Source organism: Littorina saxatilis, linkage group LG7 (assembly GCF_037325665.1).
Source record: "Littorina saxatilis isolate snail1 linkage group LG7, US_GU_Lsax_2.0, whole genome shotgun sequence".
Taxonomy (NCBI): domain Eukaryota; kingdom Metazoa; phylum Mollusca; class Gastropoda; order Littorinimorpha; family Littorinidae; genus Littorina; species Littorina saxatilis.
In genome coordinates, this window is record NC_090251.1 from 29,239,286 (window position 1) to 29,249,329 (window position 10,044).

Genomic DNA, 10,044 nt, shown 5'->3' on the forward strand with positions numbered 1-10,044 from the left:
TGGTCTTTTCTACGACTACTCAGTTCTACCGTTATCCTCCTCTCACGACATCTTCTGTTCCCTCCCATGTAACCCCCCCCCCCCCCCCGCCGCATATCCTGATTTGCTTTGTCAGTAGTCGTTATTCATCCTTCTTCCTTCTACAAACCTATCTTCTTCAGTCCATCACTGCATTCCCAGTCCCTTGCCCTTTCCTTGCTGGATAGTACACCTTTTTGTTTTAACTGTTCTTTTCTTCTTCTCCCCATGCATATTCTGCCTCCCCCCCCGCCACCCCTCCCCCTTCTCTCCGCCCTTCCCTCCCTGATTGGTTAAGATACCTCTCTCCTTCTCCTTTTCTACCACCTATATTCCTTTCTTCCCTTTGTCTATGACTAAACTTTTCTCATCGAATGTAACCCTTTTCTCCTCCATCGCATCCCAACCATCACCTCTCCTCCTACCCCTCTCTTCTCCTCCCCCCCCCCCTCATTGGACAAGGTCCCTCCCGCTTCTCTCCCTCCGAGCCCCCCGAGGTCCGGTTCGTCCTTTGCAGACTCATCAGGCGGTAACAACCCTGTGTCCAAGTTCGGCCCTCTGCTTGGCGTGTGTATGGAAAGCCGTTTGGCTCATAACCATTACACGTGTAAAAAATGATTAGTACACGTGTAATAAATAATTAATACACGTGTAATTAATGATTAATACACGTGTAATAAAAATGTCATACACGTGCATGAAATATTTATTACACGTGTATTTAATCATTTCTTACACGTGTATGACACATTTATTACACGTGTATTTAATCATTATGCTATTCCATAGAAAAAGGATAAATTGCACGGGCAATAAGAAATAAATACACGTGTATTAATCATTTATTACACGTGTATTTATCATTTATTACACGTGTAATGGTTATGAGCCAAACGGCTTTCCATACGTGTGTGTGTGTGCGCGGACCTTGGTGTTAGGGTGTTCCCCTACCCTTGCGGCCATTGATGTCGACATAGAGCTTATTTGTGCAATGGATGCTTTAGTCGATAACCACTTTTGGTTCGGCTGATATAATTATTCAAGGGGGGGGGGGGGGCGGGGCGGGTGTAGGTTTGGGGGTGGTGGGGGGGGGGGGGGTGGAGGATGTTCGATGAACTGAGGAAGGATGGGTTTGGTGCGAAAAAGGGAAGGATAATGGACCAGAGAACTCAGTGACAGACAGACAGACAGACACACAGACCGACAAACAAACAAATAAACAAACAAACAAAGCACGGTCTTATTGTTTACGTTGGTTTCTGTTTTCTGGCTTCTAACTAAGCAACCAAACAAACAAGTAACCAAACACTTTTGATGTTATACTTTGTGGACATTGTTCGTTTAATTTGTTATTTGGTCAGCCAGTCCGGTAGTTAGATAGTCCCTTAGTCTGTCCGTAATGCCAATCAATCAGGTACTCACTGAGAGTTTTAGTGATAAAATTTAGATTGAAGTGGTTCACAACGTTTGTGGTCGCTCTCTCGTTCCGAATCTCCTTTTCAACCCTGTGTCGCGGTTTTTGGGAATGAGAAATTCAAGTTTTACGTCCTCACGGCAAAGCCCCCAGGGGCATGTTCTCGGGGGTTACCCCGACTTTTGATGAGATACACAGGTGTATATGTGTTTAGGTGTAATCAGCCACCTGCACTTATGACAGAAGGACCGAGGTCTTATATGTGCCACTGTGGTGACGCGGGTGTGGGACATGCATACAGTCTCTGAGTCTGCACAGGTTAACATTTATAGCAAGACACGCCTGTAATGCATGCAGCTCACGAGCTGGACTCACAAACAATCAGATCAGTGGGAAGAAAGGTACACTAGCTCCACGCAATCCTGCAGTAATGGTCATTGCTGTCGCCTCCCCCTCACCCTATTGTTTTTATTTCATTCCTATTTTCTTTTTCTTGTTTTTCTTGTTGTTTTTTGGGACCCATTTTGTTTGCCTACAAGGAAGCGAAACTAGATTTCACAGAAAACGTCCTTTCTATACTTTCTTGCCACAAAAGAATCATGTGACCGTTAATGAATGCCTCTGTTTTCAATATTGTTTGAACTTTTTTGTCATGTCCATACTGTCGTGTTCCTGAAGCACTTTTCATTTGATATAACACTAAAGTGATGCAAACGTCTGACAAAGGTTGCTGAATTGACTAACTTTGTATTAACCACGCACATGCCTGGGATAAATAGTTACAACGAGCTCAGATATTTATTGGAAGAGATGCTTTACGTATTTATGGGAATTTCTAATGCATATATAGACAGTTTTTGTGGGTTTTTTTTCTGTCAAGTCGTAGATGTGCAAAATGTGCGAAAGGAATGCCGAACACATCATGTATAATTTTAAAGATGCCTGGCTACACGCATACATGATCATATAAAACAAAACAGAGTGAGAACTTTTTGCTGAAATGAATTTTTGAAATTGACATCAGTTACGAAATAATTAATTAAATTTTTATTTTTATTTTACTTTGCAATGAAAACAGCATTTTTGGGCATGAGTCTTAGTGGTAGGATGCTCGTAAGCTCTGTAGAAAGCTCGGACACATCTTCAGTTTGTCAAAATATTGCACATTTGTGCACAGTTGTATTCACAGCACACAAACTCAAAGAAAGAATGCTCTTAGAAAGCTTGGACAAATCTTCGGTGGTTCATTCAGGGAGAAAGGTACCGCAAAGATCTTGTCAAGTAAAGCAGTTTGTCAAAATATTGCACATTTGTGCACATTTGTATTCACGGCACACACACTCTTCCCAATGTTTTCAACTGTTTGTTTATTGACTCCTTTAACCCCTTGGGCATTGATCACTAGGCATCTGAGCTGACACTATCATGTCAGCCCAGGTCGTTGACGTCAGAACCTCAAAGAGAGCTGGTCAACACTTCTGTCTAAAAAGAGAATTGATCAAGATCGAATTAAACAAATTAACGACGGTGTTGAAGAACTGGCAGATTCTCCTTCGAAACAGTCATGCACGGGCGATTTTTGAATGAAGTCAACCCAGAAAACAAAAACCATGATTTGTGGGGTTTGCAAAAACATGCTCTCATGCACATTGCAACAGTCCCATATAGTAGTGGTGGCCGATTTTCATGTTAATATACAAAAACATCTACAGCCGGCTATAGCCTGGCTGATTTCTGGATCGAATCGGAACTTTTTGCTAACTTCGTTTCAGAGACTGACATGGCTGACAAGTCCTCCCCCCCTCCCCCCAATAAAAAACTAACAACAATAAAACCCGAAAAAACAAACAACAACAAAACGGTGCAAATTCTTCCTTTTGGAAGAAAAGGTTCCTCAAAATTAGGCGTCTCGGACGAGATTGCTGCAAACAAACCATACAAGTTCGTGAACACTTCGCCCTTGGGTACAGTTCCATTGACTGTTTCGTCGGTGCAAGAAAAAATGCAATCAAGATAACCCACTGTGAGCTGGCGATGCTAGGACACAAAATAGCTATCGTTACTTATATATATATCAGCCTTTTTAAGACTTCCCTACCGCAAAACTGTGGACACATTGCACAAAACGACTTGTGAGACAATTCTTGTACATTTTGTTGGCTGTTTCTGTGGCAATAATGTTTTAAAGGCACGCTCGTTCTGGTGTAAGCAGTTCAGATCTGGCTAAGTGGGTTTTTTTTTTTTTTACATGGCATAAGACTTTTCCTTCACTTGATCACATACCGAAAATTAACAGTCTGGATGCTCTCTGCGCAAAGTGGGAACATTTTGATGAGTTAATTTCTTCAACGCCATAAGTCGCTTTTGTAAGTTATTAATTCAGTTAAAAAACAAAAGATATCTATACTCACCGATACAAGAACAGCACAAGACAGGACGAATTTTCGCTTATGTAAGCTTCATCAGGAACAAACAAACACAAAAGGCAACAAAAAGCAGACGCAACACGGAACGAACAAGGTTTGAAAAGAATATATTATGTTATTAATTCATTAAAAAAATATCCAACTCACTATATAGCAATCTATCAGGGTGTTGGATTTTGGTGTGTGACCAAATTGAGGGGTGGTCTTATTCCATGTACAACCGTGGCCAGATCTGAGATGGTGAGCCGATCTTTTCTTTTCACGAGAAGGAGTGTGCCTTTTTACATTTAGTCAAGCTTTGACTAACTTTTTTTAACATAGACGGGGAGTCGAGACGAGGGTGTGGTGTATGTGTGTGTGTGTGTGTGTGTGCGTGTGTGTGTGTGTGTGTGTGTGTGTGTAGAGCGATTCAGAAAAATCTATCAGACCGATCTTCATGAAACTTCACATGAAAGTTTTTGGGTATAATATCCCCACACGTGTTTTTCTTTTTTTTTTCGATAAATGTATTTGATGACGTCATATCCGGCTTTTTGAAAAAGATGAGGCGGCACTGTCACGCCTTCATTTTTTAAGCAAATTGATTGACATTTTGGTCAAGCAATTTTCGACAAAGACCGGACTTTGTGGAGGCTTAAAAATTAATTAATCAGTGTGGTCATTACAAAACCGGAAATTGTTATTAAGATTATATTTCTATCAAACGATCCAAAAATAATTTCATCTTATTCTTGATTACTTTCTGTTTCAAAAAACATATAAATATGTTATATTCGGAAGAAAAAAAAAGCTCAGAAAATAAAAAGTATGAAAATTATGATTAAAAATAAACTTCCGAAATCGATTGAAAAACAATTTCATCTTATTCCGTGTTGATTCCTGATTCAAAAAATTTTTTGGATTAAAAACAAGCTCAGAAAGTTAAAAAGAATAGAGATACAGAAAAGCGCACTATCCTGCTAAACGCAACCGCTACTACGCTATACGGACTGGCGTGTCAATTTCAACGCTACCAACCGGCTATGACAGCTCCACGAAAAGCTTAGTAAAAAGAAATTATATGTACTCTCAGCTCAGAAATACTCATGTGAAAACAGCTCACACCTGAACTGCAAAGGCTTATGATCTGTAGAGCCACTCGAGCGCGATGGCAGCCACTGATACAGACTGTGCGGAACTGAAGTTTACCAGAGAACTTTGTAGGAAACGTAAGGACAGTGAGACATTAAGTTTGATTCGCAAGTCGGAATACAACACGAATGTTAATGATGTCAAAAGTCCAGCCATTAACAGCTCAACAAAACAATCAAGGGGATTACTGTAACAAGGCGAAGTGAGTCGATCTTTCTCTGTCTCTCTGTATGTATGTCTATGTCTCGCTGTCTCTATGTCACTGTTGATCGGTCCGTCAGTGTCTGCCTGCCTGTCAGGCTTGATGTCTGACTTTCTGTATCCTCTGTCTCTATCTCTGTCTCTGTCTCTTTCTCGTTTTCCCTCTCTCTGTCTCTGTCTCTCTCTGTCTCTTTCTCTGCCATTCTCTCTCCGTCTCTCCCTTTCTTTTTCTGTCTCCTTCTCTCTCTGTCTCTCTCTCTCTCTCTCTCTCTCTCTCTCTCTCTCCATCTTTCTCTCCGTCTCTCCGCCTCTCCCTTTCTCCCCCTCTCTCTTTCTCTTTCTTTTTCTCTCTGTCTGTCTGTCTGTCTGTCTCTCTGTCTGTCTGTCTCTCTGTCTGTCTGTCTCTCTGTGCCTCTCTATCTCTCTAAATTAATTAGGCTTTCAAAATCAGTTGTAGTGTGTGTGTGTGTGTGTGTGTGTGTGTGTGTTAGTGTGTGTGTTAGTGTGTGTGTGTGTGTGTGTGTTGTTTTTGTTTTGTTTTGTTTTGTTTGTTTGCTTGTTTTGTTATTACCGCAACACGGTGGCCTAGTGGTAAGGCGTCCGCCCAGTGAGCGGGAGGTCGTGGGTTCGAACCCCGGCCGGGTCATACCTAAAACTTTAAAATTGGCAATCTATTGGCTGCTCCGCCTGGCGTCTGGCATTATGGGGTTAGTGCTAGGACTGGTTGGTCCGCTGTCAGAATAATGTGACTGGGTGAGACATGAAGCCTGTGCTGCGACTTCTGTCTTGTGTGTGGCGCACGTTAAATGTCAAAGCAGCACCGCCCTGATATCACCCTTCGTGGTGGACTGGGCGTTAAGCAAACAAACAAACAAACAAACAATTGTTTTGTTATTGTGCGTCATAAATTGACGTAGCAGTTCCGGAACAAATGTCTGTGGGTTCTATTCACATGCGTTTTCTACCGTCACCAAACGAACACATCAACGATAATCTACAGGAAGGAAAAAAAAACCACCTATAAGCTTGTCCAATGCGGCTTGGGCTGTGTCGTGTGAGCTTTAACATCTCCTTCCCTTCAAAGCAGACGACAAGCAGTCATTTTTTTCCCGAAGGGAGTATTCGTTTTTTCACAAATCCTTGCAAGAATCAAACAAACTCCTGCACGCCTCCTTTTCATTTCTGCTTTTATTCCAGCGTCGCGGACGACGCTGTTATCCAGTCATTCTATGAATTCAACCATAGGAACCTCAGAATTATTGCAAGATTTGCTCTGTGAAGTTTTTTTGATAGTTTTATGTTACCGCTACAACATACAAAAGATCTAGGAAAATATAACTTACCATTTCAAAAGTAGGTCAGGTCAAGGTCAAGCTTACCTTTTTTCCCGAATATCAAGCCGTGTGCGCTCTTTGTAGACCAAGTAATCCATATTTTTGGTTAATGTTTTCAGGTTTGGCATCAGGAATGCTTTTACACGATGATGATAATGATAATATTTTTTGGTATCGTTCAAACAAATTAAAAAACACGACTTTGTGTTAATGTTTTAGTAATAACTAAGAAAAACTTATCTTACTCAGTCACAGCTTGTGACTGTCTTTAGTTATTTATGTCTTGATGTAGGCTGCTCATCGAGTCTTTTGATTGATACAGTTTCACTTTGAAATAGAATTGAAGAGGCTGAAAAAAGGCCGAGTCAGATTTGTATGACCTTGTTCTGAAGCAGTCCACTCAGTCTCTGCACAAATAATGTCACCTTAAGACTTGCAAGTTTCCTTTTGAAGCACAATGCCAGTTCTGTGCGAAAAAGGCAATGAACTGCACACATTGTATGATTGATGTCTATTTGCTGCTGAATTAGCATCTTTGTACACAAGACAAAACAACTTATTTCTTATATGCACGAACATATCACGTGCCCTGGACCCTGTATCTCTTTTAGTCGTCTGTGTCATTCTCGTCTGCGCACATGACATAAGCGTTGGAACATTCAAGCCCATGGCATTCACCACAAACAGAGGAGCAATCCAGACCGTGTTTTCTACAACTGCAGCGCTTGGTTTCACAGTCAGATTTGCAGTTGCATCTGATGACTGACAGCAGCTTGGAAGGTGCTGGAGGGAGATCAGTGGTACAGGGTACCAGGTTGTCTCCAGCTGTCTTCCAGCCCCAATCTTGAGGTTCCAAGACAGTTCCTGCCCACTCTTGTACTTGTAGATACACACGAAGACTGTGGTATTTTGCTGCAGCAGACGTTGGAGGAAGACAATGCATTTGTAAAAACGAAGTTCCCCCTGCAACTTTCGTGCAGAACATGTTGTATCTCAAGTCATCCAGGCAGTCGGGAGATGTTCCATCATAAAGTGAGACAAGTATTTTCTCCCCAGCTTCAGTGCTGTTGCTCGGTGTACAGTCTGTAAGAAACATGGAAGCCAGACTCTTGAGTTCTTTAGATCTCTGAAATTTGCGAAATGCACTTCGCTTGCCTACTCCAAATGGCCTTGACGTTGTGTCGCAACCACTGACAGCATGGATGACTGGTAGGACTTGGCATAGACTGCCAAGACACCTGGTATGCCTGATATTCCATAGCTTGACTGTCTTGGTACTTGTCCTGTGGCTTGGTTCCAAAAAGATGTCACGATGGTTGTCTGAGGCATGGTGACAAAGGAGAACCAGCAAATCAGTGTCGTCTCCTACAACAATAGTAACCTGTGTCTTTGAACTCTCTAGAGCCTGAGCAACTATCATGCAGTCTGCATCTCCGTCAGCACACACCGTCGGACACAAGTTTGCAGCCAGGGCTTCAGAGAGGAGGTTAATGAACCGCTGCTTGTTCTTCTTGTTGGAGAGAAACACATCCTTTCTTGCCTGCAATGACATTTCCGGCTTGAAGACGACTTCAGGTGAACACTTTCCCTTGGCTCGACGGATGTGAGTGACATCCTTGGTAGATGGACCAGAGTTGTATCCATCGAAAACCACGGTTGCATTCTGGAACCTGTGCTGAACAAACTGGACGTAAGATCGTATTATTGCAGCAAATGTTGCACCTCGAGGCCAAGGTATCAGCTGCTGAAGAGCCCCTCCGTCCAGGATGTATTGGACTTCAACATCACACTTTGGTAGCTCTGGCATGTCAACGTTGGCAATTTTCCATATTTCGTCAGCAAGCTGGGACTTGTTTGCTAATCTTGGAAACTACTATTCCCATCCCATGTAATGTGTTGTGACCATCAAGGGTGCTGGAATTATGGTCGACATTGTCAGCGACGTATTGGAGAAAAGAACTTTGATATCCAGGTATGTCTGTACTCTGAGAAACTGCTGCATTTGCTTCGAACTTTTGTACCTCTGTGTAGGATGAAGTGAATCCCATGGTATTGAGAACATCAATCAGAAACCTTGAACCGAAGTGATGATGCATTTGGATACAGAGTCTAACTTGCAATGGGGCAATAACAACTCTCGGACGAGCAGCTTGCACAATCGCCTGGCCGATTGAAGCAATCTTGACGTCCGCATCCTTCTCACTAAATATCGTGCGAAGCAGAACCTGAAGAGACTGAGGAACAAAATCTAGATTCTTGGTCACGGACGCTATGTCATCGGATGTTGGATAGTGGCTGCTTGCTGTTGCAGCTGCTTTAACGTCGTTTCTGATCATCTCAGCCGCAGCCTTCACTACCCTAAGCTTTTCTTCTTCGTCATTTGTTGCTTTGGGAGCGCTAAAAAAGTCATGGAGAAGAGTTCTAGCTGTTGTTTGGAATGTTACAACATTGGCATCTCCATTTACTTCCGTGACAATGATTCTGTCTGCAAACGTTTCCAACAGTTTGTCTTTCATGTGTTGGTGGGTGTACGTTTTTCCTTCTGAGAACTCGTTCATTTTTTCGACGAGTTCACCGATGGTGATTTGCTCGTCATCATTTTCACATAGGTACTGAACTGTTTGTTCGTACGCATTTCTCTTGTCTGTATCTTTTGGTCGTCCTCTTTGACAAGGCCTTTTAGATGATGATGTTGACGAAGTGACTTGAAACCGCTGTGGGATCTGCTTTCCTGTCCTGAAGTTGACATCACAGGTTTTGTGATAAATAGAATCAGCTGCATGCAAGTCTATCGCATATTCCAGTCGCCCCCGCACTGTGTCTGACCACTCATCCTGTCTGTTGTCGCACGAGGCAAATACTGAGTCCTGGAACGAAAACGTACGAACCTGGAAGGCTTTGTCAGGCGCGTTTTTGGCTGCAAGATTCGCCATGGTTCCACAGTATAAACAACAAGTAGCAAAGTCAAAGGCATTTTGTTGTGATCGAAGACTTGGACCTGCCTGATCAACTTCATCATGCAATCTCTTCTGTGCTCTCAGGTCTCTTTCAATGACGTGTGTGTTGGTGTAAAGTTTACGACATTCTTTGTGAACTCGTTTTCCCGCGGTCGCTTGCACACTATCACCTCTTTTCTTGCTTGCACTGTTGATTCCTGTTGACAAGACATGACATATGAACTGACAAACACAAACCGTTGCTCATATATATATACCCGATTCATTAATTATACGTCATTTGCATTTTAAACCCGAAAATGATGTTTTACTTAGAACGAGCCATTCATTGTTCTCCGGGATAACGCTGGCAATTATGACCGTCGAGATCTGTGTAAAATGTCATTTGTCATATTTCGGTCTAAAATAAAAATAACGTTTATGTTACGGTTCATTATAATCAGATTTCCAATTTCCTTTTTTTATCGAATGAATGCACAGGTACGCGCTTTATTTTTTTGGCAAATCACATCATTGTGTGTGTGTGTGTGTGTGTGTGTGTGTGTGTGTGTGTGTGTGTGTGT